Raw genomic sequence first — 22,431 nt, 5'->3', positions numbered from 1 at the left:
TGAGTTGGAATCTGAATAAAATTGAATGAGTTTCTTTAATTGAATAGGGTTGGAATTCTTTTGCTAAGGACTGAACCAACTCCACCTAGATAACAGAATGAAGTTGTTTGTCTTGTTTCCCTCTGGTGGGGTGCCTCACTGAGGCAGAGTTGAAGATTTTCTCCTTCAAGAAGTTTTAGAGTTTTGGGATTCCTTCTTCAAAAGTCTTTAAATCCTTTGAAGATTCTTTATCTTTTCCATATTGTTGTCAGTGTACAAATCTTTCTCCTACTTCTCACTTTGCTAGCTATCAATTCATACAAATCTTCCCAAAGTTTCTCTGAAACTAACTTCATCATTTCTTATAGTTCAACAGTAGTCTACCACATTTACACACTTTAACTTATTCAACTATTCCTCAATTAACGGACACCCTTTAAGATCCCCATTCTTTGCCCTATCAAAAAAAATCCATAAATTTTTGTACTATGTTAGACATTGTTTTGTTTAGAATTAATCTACCCTTCAATATGCTCTCCCAGTAATTTCCCTGTTTCCCTTTTCTTCCTATTTCTCTGTTTAGTGAAATATATTTTTTACTCAACCATGTCTCTCTATGTTTAAACTTTTTTATTCAGATGATAATGAAGGAATGTCAGCTGCTTTCTCCCATTACTTATATAAATATCTACTTATTTACTCTTATTATAAGATAATTTTCCCTAACTTTTCTTTTCCCTTCACCCCTAGTATATTCTTTTTCTTCTTTAATTCTTAAAATCATCAAGACATAACAGAATCACTCTCAAGCTTTCTGTTTAATTAGGCCATCATGTTCTCAGATTCCTTAAGACACTTTAAATTGTTATATCCTTCCTCTTCTCTTTATACTTTGAAGGTTTCCACTTCAGCCCCAGGGTGAAAAGGAAAGTGGATTGTCCTTGAATGTTTTCTTTGTTGTCTATCTCTCATTCTTTGTTCCCTTTAGTATCTACTGTATGAGACCTGTCCCTTGAATATACCAAATAAAAGAGCATTGAGTGGCTCACAAAAATAATTTTGCAAGGTCTCATTTGATCTCAACTACAAACTCCAAGAATACTTTAAGATAGTGAAGAGATTTTCTCTTTCAAACTACCATTAGCAACTACAGTATCAGAATATCTGTTGGCAAACCAGATTTTTCTAATCTGCTGTCTCCAAGCAGGAAATAGTCTTAATGCTTAAATATATGGAAATATATTTTGGAACTCTTGACAAATTCCACATTGATTTTAAAAATGATTTCCCTTCCACTATCAACTTAAAAATATTCTAGGTCATGAGCATTTTGGCTAAACTGCTGGTTGTGAGTCAGCTTGTATACATCCTTCTCAGATAGCTCATAGCAGATTCCTATTGGAAAATGTCATTGCCTCTATAACATCACCACAAAACATGAAAATTCACATTTCAGAAACAACAGAGCCAGAATATTCTCTGAAGGGAAGTCTCGTGTATCTTAGTTTCTGGAACCCTGCTATCCACCACCTTTTTACTTCCTAACTTAAATGTTGGCAAAATGAAATATTGGGAGTTTATTTTTGTAGATTTTGAATACAAAACAATGAGTTTTCCATAATCATATCACTTTCCTGTTTCCAAGTCTGCCCCTTTCTTCTCTATTTTTAAACATGCATCTTTATCAAGCCATAATTCTGATAAAATAAAAACCTCATTGTCACTCCAATAAACCCTGAATATTTTGACCTCCCAGTTTTTGCTCTCGCTGATCTTCTAGTTTGGATTATCCTTCCTTTTCTTCTGTTTTACTTCTCCAAGTCCTAAATCTTCTTAAAAATCTTCTCTTTGAAGCTTTTTTTAGCTGTCACTGATTTTTCCCTTCTCAGAGATATTATTTAATTTTTAGCGAGTAGTATAAAATTTAGCATTTAATAGTTCTCTCATTATTTAGTTATGTATTTTATCTCTTCATTTAAGATGCAAGATTCTAGAGGATCAGTGGTAATGTCTCTTATTATTTTCTATTCTTCACTCACAAAGACCATTACTGAACTCCTAGAGTACGTTTACTAAATACCTGTTGAAGTATTTAGGGATTCTGTATTCAACAAAGAAAAACTTCTTATCTAGAGAGTCTTAATTTGGGCACCATAAAATCCCAATGGACCCATCAGATCCAGTCTTGAATCTCACTAGCTGTGTAATCCTGAGCAAGACAATTAACCCTGATTACCTCAATAAATAAACAAACAAAACCCAACAATCTCTGCTCTAGGCTCACTGCAAACAGCACTTAGAGTAATAGCCATTATCTAGTATGTGATTCTGATCCTAAAGAGTAAGAAGGTCAGACTTCTGATTGTGGTGAAAATCTGTTGATACACAAATGGTGAATTCTTTCTAGAAAATGATGAGATACAGAGAGAGATGAAAAGAGAAAGACAGATACAGACAGAAAACAGAGACAAAGAGAGACAATCACAGAAAGACAGAAAGAATGAAGGAGGAAAAGAAATGAAATGATAGAGCACGGATGAGCTTTAAATAGAACTCAGGCTATCTGTGGCATAGTTGGCCTTTGAATTGGACTCTGATATAGAAGTAGAATATCAATAAGCAGAGATGGGATAGGAGAATATTCACAGTAATGGAAATATGAGCAAAGTTGAGTGAGTGAGGAAAATAAAACACATTTATAGGAAGGAAAAGAGTTCAGTCAGTTGGCAAATAGAGTGCCTAAGTAGTAAAGAAGATAATGATGGAAAATTGTTATCTATATCTATATCTATTACTTAATACCGTTGTGGTCTGAAATTAGACACTTAGCTTCTCTGATTCTTAATTTCCTAATCTGCAAAATGAAGAGATTGGACTGAATGGAGAAAAGAGAAATAATTTTCAGTTGGAGAAATCAGGTTTCATAATCAAGATTTCATAAAGGAGATGGTAAGGAAGTAAAGGGCTTGAAGGAAGGGAGGGTTTTTCAATCAACAGGTGAGGTCCTGGCCAGAGAAAAGTCTTTCTCATGTACCAGATTCAAAAGGGACAACATAGAGGTTATCTGGCCCACTTCTGCCATTCTAAAGTTAAGAAAATGAGCCTCATAAAGTTCAAGTGATTTTGCCCAGTGGAAGAGTTTAGGATTAGAATATGTGAAGAATAATCTAATTTGATGGCATGTAGAGTACCTGAAAGATACATAGACTTGCATGCATCCATATAATAGAATACTGACAAGTTTTTGCTGGCACACTCTGGGGAAACATCTCCACGGTTGGAGAGAAAGAAAAAGGATAGTGGAAATGCATCTTCAGTTTTTGGCAGCATAACTAAATTGTAATCTATACATTCATCCGGAAGGAGAATAATAGGAGATAGATAGTCAAATTATGGAGGACCTTGAATACTAGGATATGAGATTATGCTTTGTAGCACAGATCAAAGAAAGCCATTGAAGGTTTTTGAATAAAAGAGTGAAGGAATTTACAGGGTATTGTCATCAGGTGAAAAATTATGATGCTATTGAGTGATTAGCAGAGGCAATAAAAGGAAGAGACAAATGTAAGAACCATTGTTGAGGTGAAATTCATAGAACCTGTTCACTGGTTGATTATGACAGACCAGAGAGAGAAAGAAGAGACAAAGATAACGCTGAATTTGCAAGTATGGGTGACTCAAGAAGTGGCAGTAACCTGGTTAGGAATATAGGATCCCTCAAATATCAAATACTGGTGCAACAAGGCATGAGGTCTTCCTATTGTTATTATTTCCACAGTAGAATTGTCATCATTAACCAAAAACATAATATACCACCATAATGTCACTGCTTGCTTTTATTTTTAACCTACTCCTGTAAGGTTAAGCTTACAATGAATGATATTATCCCATTTTTCATTCTGGCTGTGAGGTCCAAAATTACAGGGCACCATCACAGCATAGAGGACAGCTCTTGACTTCCTAATGAAGTGTAAAATGCAAAGAAGGCAGCTTTCAACAGTAGTAAAAATCACCTCTCTTGAACCAAATCACAAAGCTCCAATAGTAGACCTTGATGACAAGCAAAATTAAATAAAACATGAGTGATGAAACACTGTAGTATGTTTATGGGGAGGTTGTCCAGACAGCTGATTATTAACTGTTACAGAAACAGCCACTTGGCAATAGACACATGGTAACCAAGACACAGACCAGTAGCTAGTTTCAATTTTAGTTAAAACTTTTTTCACCTTTTGAAAGAGTACTCCTTACAGGATGAAATGAGATTGGGAAAATCAATGGTTATTCCTCTTGGTACTGCTGCCTGTGAGTGTATACTCAGACCCTGTATAAATATCTGTTCTTACATTCCAATCTGTTGTGGTAATGCTGTTTACTCTGTACAGTGCCAAAGCAAATGTCTGGGTGTGCTTTTTTCTGGACTGCCACCCACAGAACCTACAAAATTTGAAAACAAATAAATGCAGATTTATTTTGAATAACTTAATTTGAATAACTTAAAAAACATGTTTTTATTGTCTGACTAGATTTTTACACTTTTTTAAAAAAGTTTGATCCAATTTTTTTTCTGGCCTCCCGTTTACTCTGAAACATGGATTCCTGCATAGAAAAAGGTTTTGTTTAGAAAGATAAATGCATTTTAAAATGAATTTAAAGACATTTCATATGTGGGATCTTCAAAAAAAAAAACAAAAAAAAACCAAAAACACTTAAAGAACCTACCTGGAAAACTTGCTGATCACTCCACCCACTCTGAATTTCAGTTTCCTCATTTATAAAATGAGAAGCTCTGAGATTCCTTCTAGCTTTTTTTTTTTTGTATAGCTCTACAATTAGAGTGGAATTAAGACTATAATTCTGTCTTTGAATATGAGTTAATGAACTTCAATGTGATTCATTAAGTAGAGCAAGTGTTAATGGTGTACAATAACCACAGAAACCATACTACTTCCTCCTCCTTTTTCTAATGTCTCTGTTTGCAAATTAAAATCTGCTAATAATATTAGACCTGATGACAAAAATACACTTAGCTTGAGACCTCTATATAATTCCTGTTTTTTAAAAGAATCTTTTCAGTACTTTGGGTGAAATAAAGTTTATGTGGATGTTATGCATTTTTTTTTAAAAACTCAGATATCTTAAGTTCACAAGGAAAAGATTTGAATGATATTCTTTGACATAATTTAAAAATTCTCAGAGCATAGAATGATGTAACTAATAATGATAATAATTGACAAATTGCTAGTCTTTCTCTGGTTTACAAAATGCTTCTCATGGCTTATCTTAATTAAACAATTTGTAAAGTAGGTACCATGGATATTATTATTCCACATTTTATGAAGGGGAAATTTAGAGAGAGAGATTAAGTAATTTGTCCACAGGGATATATATTCAATCCTAAGGTTTTGTTTATTTGGTTTTTTTTTTTCTTGATTAAATGTTCAATAATCTTTTTAGTACACCAAAATATTTATCTCCATAGATTTTCTGCTCCAGAAATAAGTGAAACAGATGAGGCCCAAGAGTGGTGAAATGGCTTTGCTCCAGGTAACATGGCTGATTATGACAAAACTGGGAGTGGAATTTAAGTCTTTAGATTCTTAATTTATTTTATTTTTAATTTATGGAATAAAATAAGCATTATTATTATTATTATTATTAATAGAAAAAGATTGCACATGAAACTGAAAATCTATTATGTATAACTTGCTATTCCTTTTAGATATATAATAAAACTATTGTGTACATTTCTTTCCCCCACTTTTTTTCTTCCCTTCCATCTACCTTAGAAATGACTACCATTAGACATAAATAGGTTGGTGTGTGTAGGTGTGTATGTGTATGTATGTGTATTCAAACATTCTTTACATAGAGAAAACAGGTAGCTAAAGCTTTTTTTGTTTGTTTGTTTCTTTCTTTTGCAAAAGTTTTATGTGGCCTAGTTAGCATAGTAGTTAACACCACTCTCATTCTCTATTTATTAAGAATTAACTTTAAGGAATTTTGTGTGGTGCACTTACAGATGTCTGAAACTATGTGTATCGGTTTTAATTATAGACTGCTTTTTATTATGTGTTCAAATAAAGACTTTGGGGGAAAAAAGTGACCAGATTCCTAGACAGTCAGTGTGGGTTTAGGAGAGGAGCCCAGAATGGGACTAATGTGTGGGTATGAGGAACATGAGAAGAGTCTGTTCTTTTCCCTCCTTTGCAACATCCACACTGAAACTCTTTGCTGATGTTTTCCTTTTGCAAGTGATTTGTAGCTGGGAAGACTCCAAGAAAGGGGTTTGGGACTCTAGTTTCCAAAACAAAATTATAATTATTTGTTTTCATCAGTCTATCTTAGATTTTGTTTTTTAGTCAATTCTAACTCTTCATGATACCATGGACTATACTGTCCATAGGGATAAGTATATTTGTATACTTGAAAAGATACTGATATGGTTTATTATCTCCTTTTCCAGTGGATTAAGGCAAAAAAGATTGAGTGACTAGCCCAGATTCACACAGCTACCAAGTGCCTGAGGTTACATTTGAACTCAGGTCTTTTTGACCATAGGACCGAATACTCTCGCCATTTAGCTTCCTGCTATTTTAGATACTGTGATTTAAAAAGCATCCTTTATCAGCTTATCCTTAAAAAAATGGCAATTCACAAAGAATACTACATCATTTCATCCACTAACTTACAAAGGTTTATGGAAGAACCTGCCCAACAGGTATCAGTTGTCAAAGCCAGGAATGTTCTAATGATCTTAGTCATGAACACTCCAGTAGAGTAGTATTTTCCTCCTACCTATTTTTGGTTACTTTTGTCCACATCCTTCTAAAAATTGGTCACAAAAGGTCCTTTTGTTATTCTGGTGGCTTTTCCTACTATTATTAGGATATCAATAGAGTATCAGGGTATCCGTTGGTTATAATTTAATCTTACTGTGTGATTAGCCCATCTTCTCTTGCAGAATGCATTTCTTTGATGATCAACCTTTATTGCTTCTTCTGTTTTTCATCATGTTTTGAAGTCTTCTCTTTCTTGGGGTATGGCTTTCTATTACCCATTGGGTAATTTGAGGCTTTAGTTTTTTTAAAGAGTGCAGTATTACAAAACTCACAGCTGAAATCATTGCTAAAAAAATTATTAGGGTTAAAAATTGGCCCTTGTTTCCCAGGGGAATTTGCAGTCATTCAAAGAGCTTTGCAATTACTCAAAGGCAATCCAGGCCTCTCTCCAACTTCTGTTCAGTTTTGAGTCCAACCTATTATCTGTTTTCTGTCTTGATGTACAAGATTTATAGGTTGTCTATTCTAATATAACTGTATTTTATAATCTGAAATATATATATAATTATGTGTGTATATATGTATGTATGTGCATATACATACACACATACATACACACATTCTTCATCCTCTTGTTTATTTGTTTCCTGGTAAAATATGTCAAACTCTTTTGAGTGAATATGAATTTCCTTTAGAAGATTATGGTATTCTTAGAATACAATTTCCATATCATTCTCAAGTGGGAACATCTGGAAGATCTTACCTTCTTTAGGGAATCCTTTTTTAACTTAAATTTTACACTAGATCTCCTCCATGACAGTGGTAAATATCCCTGGAAAGCATACAACTCCCTAGATCATAGATTTAGAAATTTTAAAAAGCTCTCATTTATAGTTAGGAAAACCAAGGCCCAAAAAGTTTCAAAGGATTTACCTAAGATCACATAGAAAGGATCAGAAGAAGAATCTGAACACAGATCGTCTGTGTTCAAAAATCTATAGCCTTTCATCTATACTGCATTTCTTCCTCCTCCTTGTTACTGTTATAAAGCACATTCTTTACAGTAACTGTGAATTGGTAACTCATAGAGTTCTCTCACCCATATAGGTGAGAAAATTGAAGATCTGAGAAGGTAGGTGGTTAAACCATGGTCATACATTTAAATAGTCTATAAAGCAGCTACTATATGCAAAGAACTGCTAAGCAATGGAGATATAAGGAAAATCAAAAGGCAATCCCTGATGTTCAGGTCTAATGAAGGAGACAGCTTGCAAACAATTACATACATACATCTACATATGTACATACATATTCACACAAACATATATACACATGTATATGTAGACATATGTGCACATGTATGGTGTGGTATATATATGCACATACATTATTGTGTATGATAAATTGGTGATAATCAACAGAAATAAAGTACTAGAATTAAAGTGGGCTTATAAAAGGCTTTTATGCAAAAAATCAGATTCTGTAGAATCTAGAGATGTCAAGATGAAGATGGAGAGGATTCTTGACATAACAGAATGAAAATTTCTGAAGTTGGAAGATGGAGAGTCTGGTATGAAGAGCAGCAAGGAAGCCCCTATTACTGAATCAGAGAACATGTGAGGATTAGGGTAGAAGGAAAAATGGATCTAAATGGATCTATCCAAAAAAAAAAAAAAGCAATGGATCCAAATAAATCCAGGCTTTATCATTTTAGTCCCATCAGTATTTTCCTCAATCATGTTATCTTTCAAGACACTTAATTTTGAGATCTTCATGTTGGTTGTGTTTAGTACTTGCCACAGATAAATTGAGATGATTCCTAACAAGGAACATGTTTGGCAGCTAAGCATGTTCCTTCCATGTTTCACTAAGGGAATGGAAGCTCAGAACTCCTTGGGGAACATGAGACATTGAGAAAATTAGAAGCAGCTCTGGCTATGGAAAAGTTGGGAATCTTGGTCATAGAGTAATAAGGTAGCACTACATAGAGATGGTCCCCATTGAGATTTGAAATACAGAATTTGCGAAAACTTCCTGTTAAGGGAATTTTTCTTTTTGGGACATTTCTAGTATACGAAGGATTTATGTGAAGTTCAGGGATCTGAGATTTTTCTGAGACTCACAAGAGAATTCAAGTAGAATCTTCCTTTCCCTGCATGAGGAAGGAAGAGCTATGATATTCCTTTCAAGCTACCACAACTGGATACTCAAGGCAGTCCTTTTGAGCTTTCTCTTTCCAACATGCAGAATGTGGCTTGAAGTTTAATAAAAAAACATAATCTTTGTAATATTCCATCTTGACAATGTTCAGAAAAGAGAAATTACCTTTAATTATTCTACTAGTAACTCAGCACTAGGAGTAAAATGTAAGGTCACACATGAGCAATTACTCAGCTAATCACTTGAATGTCTGTGCAGTTTGAAGTGTTCCCTAAGTATGTAAAAACATGATTTTATCTGTTTTAGGGTGGAGGGAGTTATGTTATTGAAATGACAGCATCTATTTGATTAAATTTATGTTCTTGGACACACTTCATAATCATTATCAGACACTCAGGCACATTTCTTTACTCTTGGGTTTATGATGCCAAAAGGGAACCTTGGATGGCCACAATGTTCCCAGCTGCCTATCATTTAGGTTGTATGTGGACTTAGCAAGAAATAGCATGCTTCCCCCTCCCAAAGCTGTTCATCATTATAACAAATTGAGGGATAAATAGTGCATTAAATAAACTCATAATTTTAAACAATGTAAGCATACATTATTAGTTTTGCAAAGAAATTTTACTCCACCCTGTCCCAATAAGCCTTGTTACCCTGGGAGAAACTGAATCAACCTTTCCAAACTCAAATTTCTCCAATTTCCTTACTGGCCAAACTAATGAGGAAGCACTCTTTATGGGCCAGATTATTGCCTCAATCCCAGTGCTAACAAGGATAGCAGTATCTGTCCTTTCTTCCTTTATGCTTCTTACTTCAACCAGTTGAACTGCCTCATATATTTCCACTTCCCAGTCCCGTGAGGGTCACTCTTGGATCTGACTTCTGGTTCAGTAAAGGAAGTCTCTAGTTGATGGTTGCTTCGATTGAAGAAAATCAAAGGTGCAGTTTAAATATATAGGTCCATACACATTTATATGTCTATATGTGTATATGTATAGTTTTTTAAATTTGAAAATATATAGGCTGATATAATATAGAATATCCCAAAAGTCTCGTTGTAATTTTAAGTTTTTAGAAATGAAAATGGACAATACATGCATGCAGTATGGACATGTTGCATATATGTGTCTATATATGGGGCATGCTATATGTATGCACATATGTATTATGTATATATGTATGCATATGCTTATGCATGGTGATCTCCATTTCTAGTCATGAGCTATAATCCAAATACTAGTCTATGAAATTAGGGGGTTGTACTCCAAGATTCTTTTCAATTTTAGGATTTATGACACTGTCAAAAAAAACAATAAGAGTTTGGATGGTTTCCTGCAACCTTTCCCCATCAAACAGAAAAACAAATAAAGTCAAAACAAAAGACCTTGAATTTTAGTAGCATAATATTTATATAGGTAGCACAGTATAGAACCTTTTAGTGTGCCTAAGTTTATTCTTTTTCTATGTTTAGTTTTCAAATGGAAACTTCCTTTTATGGGAGTAAAGAATGTAGGACTTGGGAACATATATTAAATGTGTCTGCAATGAGTTAATCATATTGTCTTAAGGCTGCTATGTCTGCTATCAGCCAACTATAAATTCAGTCATATCTCAGTTTCTCCCATTCCTTCTTGGTGGAAAAACAGAGGGACTATAATTATGTACAGTAGAGATATCAATCCCATATCCCATAGGGTATGTGAGCCCATAATGCTCCCAAATGCAATCTATATCAGATTCAAATATAATTGAGAGACATTTAACAAAATAAACTAAATAACAAAATAATCTAAAAAACCCACACTAATAGAAAATGTTAATAATGATTTCCTAAGTCAATATATACCTGCAGGGATCCTTAAGCATAATTTAGTAACCCCTGTTTCTATTTAAGTTTAATGCTAGTGCTATAAAGGATTGTGTTTTGCACAATGCTCAGTGGATCACTGGGTAAAATTCTCAAAACTATACTTCTCAGGAAGCTATGCATGAGCTTGCCAATTAGTGATATCATCACCTAATACAGATTCTGAATAAGCTAAGGTATCTTTTTTTTAGATATGAAAAATTCATTTATTTATCTATTTATATCAGAGAGGTTGGTATAAAGCAGCAGAGATGGTGTCAATGAGAGACAAATACTAGATAGATATGGCTAAGACATCCTTTAAATCTATCCTACCATTTGGATACTAATGATGTCTATTAAAAATAGCAAAAAGCTTAATTCTTTACCTAGTTTCCATGAAGCTAGGATTTCCTAGTCACCTTTCTGAAAGAGGTCAACATCTTAATAAATTACTTTGATGGTACTAAAAAGGAAATTATTAAGTAGAGAAACTGCTGAATCTAATCTTCCATAACGGTGTCATGAGTGACATTCCTATGTCCCTTTCCTTTTGTGTTGGGGAGACTAGAGAGTTAATTGAAGAGTTGATTTCCCTAGAGATATTTGGAATTGTCAGCCATGTGGTCTTCAGAATATTTACAATACATTCAATTGCATATTATTTACTTTTCTATCCTGTTTCATTGACTGCCTTTTATAGCGAATTTGTGTTTTTTGGCATAGTCTGGTACATGGACACATTGGAGGGGGCTTGAACCTGTGAAGTTGAAGAAACTATGATCTATAAAATAGTTTGAATGTTTATACATTTACATGTACATGTGTATACAATTACATACACAAAAATGAAACAATGTGAAGCTCTTAAAATAACATCACACAATCTTATTTGCATCATTTTAAAGATTAACAAAGTAATTTCCCTGCAGTTATGTAGACAAAAAAGTTAAAGCTAAAGACAACTTTATGACAAGTTGGTTCAGAAAAAAAAATGATTTATATTTTACATTCAAAGATCAGTGGTCATTATGATGCTATTTCTATCTTGAGATAGTAATTTAATATGCTCCTCTCCTTTCCATGTGTGAAACAGTTTTATGACTGTGAGAGGTATAATGAGAAAAGTATGAATAAGATTCTCAGGGTCAAAAAGAAATTAAACTTGACAAATGACATACCACCCATTTCCTTCCCATTGCTGATGGTTATTTTCCAAAGCCCTAGGGATTAAGTCTCTAGCAATACCTTTTATATCTACTTCAATAAACATGGAACATAAATCACAAACAGACCTCTTGTAAATGATTGTAATACCATTTAAAAACTGAAAACACTGATTCATCAAAAGTTTAAGATGGCCAAACCATAGGGACATATTATCTGATATATATATATATATATATGTATGTATTTATGTATGTATTCCTCCTCCCTTACTCCATTTACATCTTCTTTCTTTCCTGTCTTAATGGAGTTTTCCTTAGTTAATGTCTAAGAAAGAGATACTCTGACATACCTGTGATCAAAACAACTTAATTTCAGAGAGAGATTAGTGGTAGCATGGCAAAAAGGGAGATGCAGGTGCCAAAAAATGAGTCAGGGAAAGGAATGTCTCTGTTTACTAGTGTATTTACAGAGAAACATAGAATTGACAATAAGAGGAAGAGGAAGACTGAGGTCTAACTCCCATAGAAAATAGGTAAGTGAATATCAAACTTTTAATTGATCTTCGTCAGGGTAAGAATCTTAATTGTCAGATGACTGACCATTCATTATAGCATATACCACTCCAATATGTTCATTTCATTTTAAAGTATGTTCTTTTTCCTTTACCAATTAGCAAAAAGTAGCTTATTGTTCCTCCTACTCAGTATGTCACATCTTTGGCTATTTGGACCAGAGTACTCATTCTGGTCTTTTTTCTTTTGAGAAATGGCATTGAGGGAACCTTTTATTTATTTTGTTCATTTATACTATTACATTTTTCTCTGAGGTCAGTCTATTAGCTCCGCATGCAAAGTTTTTCTCTTGAGCCAGGGGTATGTGTGTATGTGTGTTAAGTGTGTGTGTTTCTCCCAAGGCAGCCCTAGAAATTAATGGAGGATAGTGTAGTACTGTTGACTGGATTTATTAAGTACATTATCAACTCTTTTTGAGGTGCAGCATATTTTTCCTTTCAAATCTTCTCACTGATATTGTAAATATCTTATGTACAAAGACTAGATCTTATGTCTCTTCTTGTCCCCTAAAACATATGAGCTTTGTACATAGGAGAAAAAGTAATCACTAATGAGTGTTGGGATGAATTTGTTAACACCAGATAGAAATATGAGGGTACTATGATGTATTCTTTTCAAGTTTTTATTTTATATTGTCTTTCCTCATTAAATTGTAAGCTCCTTGAGGACAAAATACTGCTGTATGCCTTTAGAGGTATTCTTAGCACTTAGCAAAGTACCTGGCAAATAATAGGTACTTAGTAAATGTGTATTGACTCTGACTGAGATTCTTAAATATGTTAGAAGCAAGAAAAAAGTTAAGGGAATAAGAATATCTCTATTAGGTTGTCTTAGCTGACATAAGAGAAAGAAAGATAAAAAAGAAAAAAAGGAAGGAATGAAGGGAGGAAGAAGAAAAGAAAAAATGAAAAAAGGAAAAGATTTAAGTGCTTACTATAGATAATTTTTGTTGTTCATTCACATCAAACTCTTTATTACTCCATTTAGAGCAAAGGTGTTGGAGTAATTTTCTATTTCCATTTTTAGCTCATTTTACAGATGAGGAAACCAAGACAAACGGATTAATTAACTTGCCTAAATGTCTGAAGGTGAATTTTAACTCAGGTCTTCTTTCCTCCAGGTCTGTTGCTCTATCCATTGTTCCACCTAGCTGCCCACTAAATACAATATTTTTTGTTAATGCCTAGGAGTACAAACAAAAAAGCAAGACGATCTGATTTCAAGAACTTCACATTCTAATGGGGGAAATCACACATAAGATACAGTTCGGCTGGAGGGCACATGGAAAGGCTCAGTGGTTCTTATGGCAGGAAAGATGTCAAGACTGGGTGGTCTGGATGACAAATAATCCAATTTGGCTGAAGTACAAAGAATATCTTAATAGAGACACAAAGAGGTTAGGTCAGGACATTGGTAAGGAGAACTGAAATGTTGATGTTTTTGTAGTCAAATAAAATCCACAGACTACATTCTTTAAAATAGAAATAATTTTCTATCACTTAGTACCATTAATAATATCTCACATGTCTACAAAACTTGAACATTCCCTAACAACTTCATGAAGCAGGTGAGAACATGTATTTTAATACCTGTTTTACAGATGAACAAATTATTTCAGTAGGGTCATAGAGGAAGTAAGGAGCAGATCAGGAGTTGCAAATTGGGCTCCCAACTTTAATTCTGGTATTATTTCTAACACCACAGATATCTCCCAATAGTTAAAAAGTGTGCATTATTTTATGGTTTACAAAAAAATATACATAAATTTGACATCTGAAGAACCACTGAAAGAGGGCAAACTGAGGGCTCTGCTGAGCTTGTAGGTCCTACAAAATTACTGGTACAAATGGGATTTTCTTTGATTTGATGTAAACAAAATTTTCCTAACAATTGGAGATATTGAAAGGTGGAATGGGCTGTGTTATATACATGATACTACCTAAATACTAGGGTAGAAAAAATTCTCTTGAGTAACCTGGAATTAGGGAAGAAAGAAAGATGTTTGAGTGTAAAGAGCAAGATCTTCCTAATTAATAAGCTAGCTTCTACAAAAGTTAAGGTTAGCAGAGACTATATACAATTTAATGAATCGATACTGAGCTAAGAGCCTTATTTTATTATGTTAGAAATGGATTCTGGGAGGCCTGGTGTCTTTGATCAAGACAAGGAAGCTTTAGGGTACCATCCACATGTATAGGAAATACTTCTGGGGAAAGGTTTTACTTGAGCAGCACAGTTATAGATGAAAATAAATGCCACTTTTTGGGATGGGTGAGAGTTATGAAGAATTACAGGAAAAGTGAATACATGTAGGATTATGGAGAAGTGGGTACAAGAAGAATTGTTTCCACTTTTGAGCTATGGAGAACATCAACAAGAGATATTTACTAGGGAGACAGATTTGATATCATACTAGTAATCTGACATGACAATTAATGATTGAAGTTTTATAAGTTTCTGGGATTAATTATGCTTAGGTGAGCATCAGCATTTCCCATGAGTTCTATCAAAAGCATTACATATTTAACACAAAAAACTATTTTATTCTTCAAGCCTTATGAACTATGTTCTTGTAAGGAGTATTGATTACAGTATAATGACTAATTTCTCAGATTGCCTTGGTTGGAAGTAAAAAGATAGATAAATGAGAAGTTCCCCAATGTCAGCTTGGGTTCCTTGTGTTATGCAAGAACCTCTGATGCAAGGATACATAATACTTGTTTTAATTAGAATATCTTAATTTTTAAAAGGTACCAATGACTCTAGAGAATCAATGAAAAACTATTAGAAATAATCCACAACTTTAGCATAAGTTTCAGGTTATAAAATAAATCCACATAAATTAGCAGCATTTTTCTTATATTACTAACAAAATCCAAAAACAACAGTTATAAAGAGAAATTCCATTTAAAATAACTGTTTATAGTATAAAATATTTGGGAATATATCTGCCAAGGAAGTCAGGAACTACTTGAGCAAAACTACAAAATACTTTCCACACAAATAAAGTCAGACCTAAGCAATTGAAAAAATATCAAGTTGCTCTTGGATAGGTCAAGCAAATATAATAAAGATAACAATATTCCCTAAACTAATCTATTTATTTAGTGCTATACCAATCAAACTCCCAAGAAACTATTTTACTGACCTAGAAAAAATAACAACAAAATTCAACTGGAAGAGCAAAAGGTCAAGAATTTCAAAGGAATTAATAAAGAGAAAAGCAAATGAAAGTGGCCTAGGTGTACCAGATCTAAAACTATATTATAAAGCAATGGTCATCAAAACCATTTGGTACTGGCTAAGAAATAAAGAAGTTGATCAGTGGACTATGTTAGATTCACAGAACAAAATAGTCAATAACTATAGCAATCTAGTGTCTGACAAATCCAAAGGCCCCAGCCTTGGGGATAAGAATTAACTATTTGACAACAAATTGCTGGAAAAATTGGAAACTAGCATGGCAGAAAGAAGGCATAGACCCACACCTAACACCATATATCAAGATAAGATTCAAATGGATTCATGATCTAGACATAAAGAATGGTATTATAAACAAATTAGAAGAACATAGGATAGTTTACCTCTCAGATTTGGGGAGGAGGAAGGAATTTGTGACCAAAGAAGAACTAGAGATCATTATTGATCACAAAATAGATCATTTTGATTATATTAAGTTAAATGGAATTTCTCTTTATATCTGTTACTTTTGGATTTTGTTAGTGATATACAAAACTAATGCAGACAAGATTAGAAAGGAAGCAACAAACTAGGAAAACATTTTTACTTTCAAAGAATCTGATAAAGGCCTCATTTCTAAAATATATAGAGAATTGACTCAAATTTATAATAGTTTAAGTCATTCTCCAATTGATAAATGGTCAAAGGATATGAACAATTTTCAGATGAAAAAATTGAAACTATTTGTAGTTACATGAAAAGGTGTTCCAAATCACTATTGATCAGAGAAATGCAAATAAACACAACTCTGAGATACCACTACACACCTGTCAGATTGGCTAAGATGACAGGAAAAGATAACCACAAATGTTGGAGGGGATGTGGGAAAACTGAGACAAAGATATATTGCTGGTGGAATTGTGAACGGATCCAGCCATTCTGAAGAGCAATTTGGAACTATGCTCAAAAAGTTATCAAACTGTACATACCCTTTGATCCAGCAGTGTTACTACTGGGCTTATCCCAAAGAGATACTAAAGCAGAGAAAGGGACCTGTATATGCAAGAATGTTTGTGGCAGCCCTTTTTGGCAGGAAACTGGAAACTTTGTGGATGCCCATCAATTGGAGAATGGCTGAATAAATTATGGCATATAAATATTATGGAATATTATTGTTCTGTAGGAAACAATCAGCAGGATGATTTCAGAAAGGCCTGAAGAGACTTACATGAACTGATGCTGAGTGAAATGAGCAGAACCAGGAGATCACTATACACTGCAACAACAATACTATATGAGCATCAATTCAGTTGGACGTGACTCTCTTCAACAATGAAATGATTCAAACCAGTACCACTTGTTCAGAGAGGAAGAGAACCATCTATACCCAGAGAGAGGATCATGGGAACAGAGTGTGGAACACAGCATAGCATTCCCACACTCTCTGTTGTTATTTGCTTGCATTTGGTTTTCTTCTCAGTTTTTCTTTTCCTTTCTTCTTGACCTGATTTTTCTCATGTAGCAAGATAACTGTATATATATGTATACATATATTGGATTCAACATGTATTTCAACACATTTAACATGTATTGGACCACTTGCCACCTAGGGGAGAGGATGGGGGGAAGGAAGGGAAAATTTAGAACAAAAGGTTTTGCAAGGGTCAATGTTGGAAAAATTACCCATGCATATGTTTTGTAAATAAAAAGCTTTAATAAAAAAAGGTACTAATGAACACTAAAGGGAAAAAATGTCCTGTCAGTCCTTCACAACTGTGATTTTATCATTGTAAGTACTCCTTCAATCAATATAGATATTGACCCTATTCTACCTTCTTGCTTTAATACATTTAATGTAGGAAACATTTAAATATGGGCTTGAAAATAATTGATAAAAATATCATTCTGACCCAAGTTCATTCTGAATATTGTCATTTGTCACAAATATTATTGACCTGAATCATAAACTAGTGAGAAGATTTTGAACCTATTATTTTCAAGTCTATAGAAAGGAAAATGACCAATACTTAAGGGAAAAGAATGAAAATTCAATATCATTAATTTGTCCATTCATTCAACAAATATTTCATAAGAATCTCTTTTGGGTATAACATTTTGCCATGCCCTAAGGAAGATACAAACTTTAGATAAGACGCAGCCCTGGCTTTTCTGGAACTTATAGGAAAAGCGCTCCTCAAACCAAATTTATTTTAGCAAACATGAAAACTGAAAAATCAATGTATTTAATGAAATAAAAACTCTAACAGCATAAGCATAATATGGGAATTACTTGACTGTGGAGAGAAAAAAAGAAGAGAATAAGATCTAAAGAAGGAATTCTTAAATGGGCCTGCTTAACTATGAACTCTTAAAGGATTTATGAATAGATTTCAGGGGGTCTGTGAACTTAGATGAGCAAAAATATGACATTTTTGGGAAAATCTTGTATTTTTTATTTTATATATTTAAAAAATTATTCTGAGAAAAGGTCTAACAACTTTATTAGACTGTGAAAGTGGTTCATGGCACAAAAAGTTTAAGAACCCCTGATCTAGGGGGTCATAAAAGATAAACAGACTGAGGACGTCAACAATGAGTGATTGTCTTTACGAAAGCAAACCTAATGCTTGGATTCAAAAATGAAAACTTATATATATAGATATATATAAATATATATGAAAATTGCCACATAATCATCCCAATGGTTTCAGCACTATTTATAGTCTTATTAAAAGTATGCTAGTCTGAAATTGCCATTTAAAAAGAATGTTAATAGCCCAGGAAGGATTCAGAGGAGAACCATAAAGATGAATAAAGGGTTAGAAAATAAACTCTGAGATAAAAGCTTAATTGAAATGTGGTGAGTCCAACTGGATAAGAAAGAACTGTAGGGTCTTTTAGGTGAACAGTATTTCTCCAACTCTTACTAAAGTCAGAAATAAGATAAAATAGACTTTAACTAAAGCACAAAAGACTTAAATTAGCTACAGAAGAATCTCCTGTTAGTAGGAATTGTCAGACAGATTTAGAGTTGGAAAAGATCCTAGGAGCCAATGAGTCCAATTCCCTCCTTTTACAGATAGAGAAACTGAGGCCCAATATCACAGAGCTAGTAAATGAATGATTCAGGGCTTGAAATCAGCTCCCTTTGAATCCAAAACTATCTCCCTCCTGAAAAGGATTGTCTCCTATTCATTTCTCTCCTCACTACTATAACCTAACCTTCCACAGTATAACTGTTGTACAACAGTGAATGATCACTGAGCTAAAAATGTTTTGCTATGTCCCAACTTCATTACTAACACATACATGGATATCAATAGATTTTGTGCAGCTCTCAAAGGAGGCAAGAAATCTTGGAGAGAAGTGGAGAGAAGAAAATTTCAACCAGAATCCAATAGTGAGAGATCATTGCCAATAGCTGGCTCCCTCTGGAACTGGAAAAAAAAAAAACCTCTTTTTTTTTTTTTAATAGAAAAGAAGATTAAAAGAATAATGCAAGAGAGCATTTTTCTATGATATGTTTTTAATGAAAATGATAATTGAGGAAATATTTTCTGTTTCTGAAATGTCAGTAATCGTTGAGAGACGACAGCAGGGGAGGGCAAAAACACAGCAACGTCTGGATCCTGTTTGGAATTGGATTCAATGCTCCGTGACAGAAATAGAGTGCCAATAATATTTTCATCAAAACCATGAGCAGTTTGGATCTGTTCTCCTTGGGAAGCCTGCTGCCTATTCCAACATGTTGGAGAATTGACCTTTCAACTGCCTTATAACAAATTACTCAGCTCTTATAGTCTTGACACAGTGGGATTCTATTAATGGAGCCTCCCAGCACAATTCTGCTCCTCATTTATTACTTCCCTGTTCCTTCACCCCACCAAAATATAGCCCAGAGAGGATTAGCTAAAGTGTTCTTTGGTGCAAGGTGTAGGCAGACCCAAATAATTGTAGTTCAAATGTTTTTTGCTTTGTTTCTCCTAAATCAGAGAGGTTGCAGCTCAAACTTACCCTAAATGAGTATTTCCTGGATGTGGAGGTGATGCATTCACAAGAGGGATTCTATAATTCCATCCTGAAACTTGAAAGATGCCTAGGCTAGAATGACTCAGTTAGCAAATTCAATGGGGACCATTTATCTTCAGAAATAGGAAATGATTTGGCTGCTTTGTTATTTAGGGGTAGGAGTGGGCTTAGAGTGAGTTTGCTCTATGTCTAGATGATAGAATTATTCAAGGAGTTGATACATTCAGGAGCTGGTAGCTGCCTTAAGTTTGTTATGGTAGGCATTCTGGAGATTCTCTAAAGCAGATAGTCTGGCTTAGATATCTTGTGGGAACATCAGAGAATTCATATTGAAGGAGAAGTTGTGTTATATGATTATGATGGAATACTATTATGTTATAAGCAATGATGAGGTCATTCACCTAAGAAAAATATGGTAAGACACAACATAATGAAGAGCAAAATATGAAGAACCAAAAGAATATTATAAAGAATAACAGGAATATTGTTTTAGAAATGACTGAAGTGAATGATTTATTTTGACTGTTATAAATACCCAAATTAATTATAAAGGACATATGAAGAAAAGACATTACCTGCATCCAGAGAAAAAACAATTAATAGAAGTGTGTATAAAATAATTTTACATATCTATACTTATTAGTGTCTAATGGTGGCTATTTCTGAGGTAGGAGAAGGAGAGGGAAGAAAAAAACTTATAATTTACATAATAATTGTGTTGTATATTCAAAGGGAATGGCAAGTTGTACATAATAAATTTGCAATTACATGGGCAATAATCTTTTTATTATGCTATATTATGGAAATCTTTGTTTTATTCCATAAATTAGAAAAAAATTAAAGGAAAATAAAGGGAATTCCATACATGTTATATCTTGGTAAGTCTTCAATAGCTCTGTTTGTAGTACCTTGGGGTGGCAAGAGAATCTATGGATCCAGTGGATCAGTGATATAGAAAACTTATGGAAGAAGAAACTCCCTTCACCAATACAGGCCAGCACATTCTCTGCAAGTTACAATTTGCACTGGAGACACTGAGAGATAAGAAAACTTGTTCAGGATCACATAGTCAAGATAGGATGTGTCAGAAATGGAAATTCAACCCAGAAGCTACTGGCTTTGAGACCAGCTCTCTGTCTATTTTGCTACATTGATGATTATCTTATTAGGGAATTCATACTGAAGAAAAAAGCCATGCAGATAGGTTACATGCTAAATCTTTATTAGCCCCTAGTTTTTAACATTCTCATATATTTTCTTTTGTCTTAAGAGACTCTCTCCATACACTTCTTCCTATTGCCATAAGTAATGTTTTTTTTTTATTTAAATATGCAAGTAAGATTTTTTTTAAAAAATAGAGAATGTCCAAAAAGTCTTAATGAGGTTTTATATATTGGTAGCTTAAAATTACACTATGACTTTTGAGACACCTTATATAATAGTAAATTCTATAAAATGGTATGAATCTTCTTCTTACTTCTAAGTTCTGGCCATCTTATTCCTATTCATCATTCAAAGCCCAATTCAAGTGTCAGTTCTTTCATTAAACTTTATCTGACACCAACAGTCAAAAGAGATCTTTCTATTCTCTATTGTTCATAATAATTTGTACTCCTATAGTCATATTCTAACTTGTATATATGCTTCTTCTTTCCCATATGAGGGCAGAACCAGCGCCTTATTCAATCTTTAGATACTTGATAATTTCTATTACAATACCTTACAGGTAGGTATTTAGTAAATATTGTTTGGATGAATAAATAATGCCTTATTATTTATAACAAGACTGTTATGTGGTATGCTAATGGGATACTGAGAACATAAATTTTAAAACAGTAAAAATATCTTGGAGACACTGGGTACTAATTCAATCATTTATGGATTATATGAGTACAATGTTTTTTAGCACTGCATCAGATGCTTTGTAAGGCACAACAGATTTGTAAGAAGAGAAGTTTATAACTAAGTTGATGGAATACAAATCTTTCAGAAAGGAAGTATTCCAATTTATGAATGTGTGAACTCACTGATGCACATCATAGCCCTTCTATGCTTCCTGGAATCAAAGGATTGGATGATAATAGAATTAAGATGGTAGAAAAACTATGCATTTGGGAAACATTTTTAAAAGAAAAAAAATGGCAGATTTTAACAACAAACTGGATTGCTGAGTAAAAGACACTGGTAAGCTCAGATTTGCATTTTGGCTTTTTGGCAGGGATAGGAAGCATGAATTAATTTAATTCTATAAATCACATAAACATGTATTAAGCACCAATTATGTGCAAACCCCACTTTATGTGAAGTGTTGAATACCCAAAACTGATATCCTATTTCTAGAATTGAAAGGGATCTTGGCAGCCCTTCTGTTTTATAGATGGAGAAACTGAGATCCAGAAAGATTGTGACTTACTCTACAATACACATGTAGTAGGTGGCAGAATTGTGATTTAAAACAAGGTCTTCTCACTTCCCAATCATCCTTCTTTCCATCATTATGCACTGCTTCTCCAATTTTTAAAACTGTTCATTATTATTTTAAAAGATATTGCTAAATTACACATGTGGATTCAGGTATATCCATTCTGAGAAGAAATATAGGCATATGAATCTTTTATGTTTGCATTTCATATTAGTCTATTCCTTTTGTGAGTAACTGCCACCATTTATTCTTTTTACTTTGGGTTTGTTTTTAAATATTTATTTTCTA

This window comes from Antechinus flavipes, chromosome 4 (assembly GCF_016432865.1).
Source record: "Antechinus flavipes isolate AdamAnt ecotype Samford, QLD, Australia chromosome 4, AdamAnt_v2, whole genome shotgun sequence".
NCBI classification, from domain to species: domain Eukaryota; kingdom Metazoa; phylum Chordata; class Mammalia; order Dasyuromorphia; family Dasyuridae; genus Antechinus; species Antechinus flavipes.
The sequence above is the reverse complement of the archived record's forward strand: the minus strand, read 5'-3'. Positions refer to the sequence as shown.